We start from the raw sequence: 220 nt of genomic DNA, 5'->3' as shown, positions 1-220 counted from the left end.
GAAATAGCAGTATATGAGCATTTCCCATAATTAATGTACATTAGAAATTTGTCTAACTTTCCATAAGTAATAACATATCAAAAAAAAATAATTTGGCCGGACTTCCCCTTTAATGCAGTAGTAAGTGTAGGGAAAAAAGCATTTTATAAGCATTTCCCCTAATAAGTGTATATTGGTGATTTTGTATAGCTTTTGGGGGCAATACAATAATAAAAATTTT

This window comes from Dendropsophus ebraccatus, unplaced genomic scaffold (assembly GCF_027789765.1).
Source record: "Dendropsophus ebraccatus isolate aDenEbr1 unplaced genomic scaffold, aDenEbr1.pat pat_scaffold_611_ctg1, whole genome shotgun sequence".
Taxonomy (NCBI): Eukaryota; Metazoa; Chordata; class Amphibia; order Anura; family Hylidae; genus Dendropsophus; species Dendropsophus ebraccatus.
Note: the sequence above shows the minus strand (reverse complement) of the source record.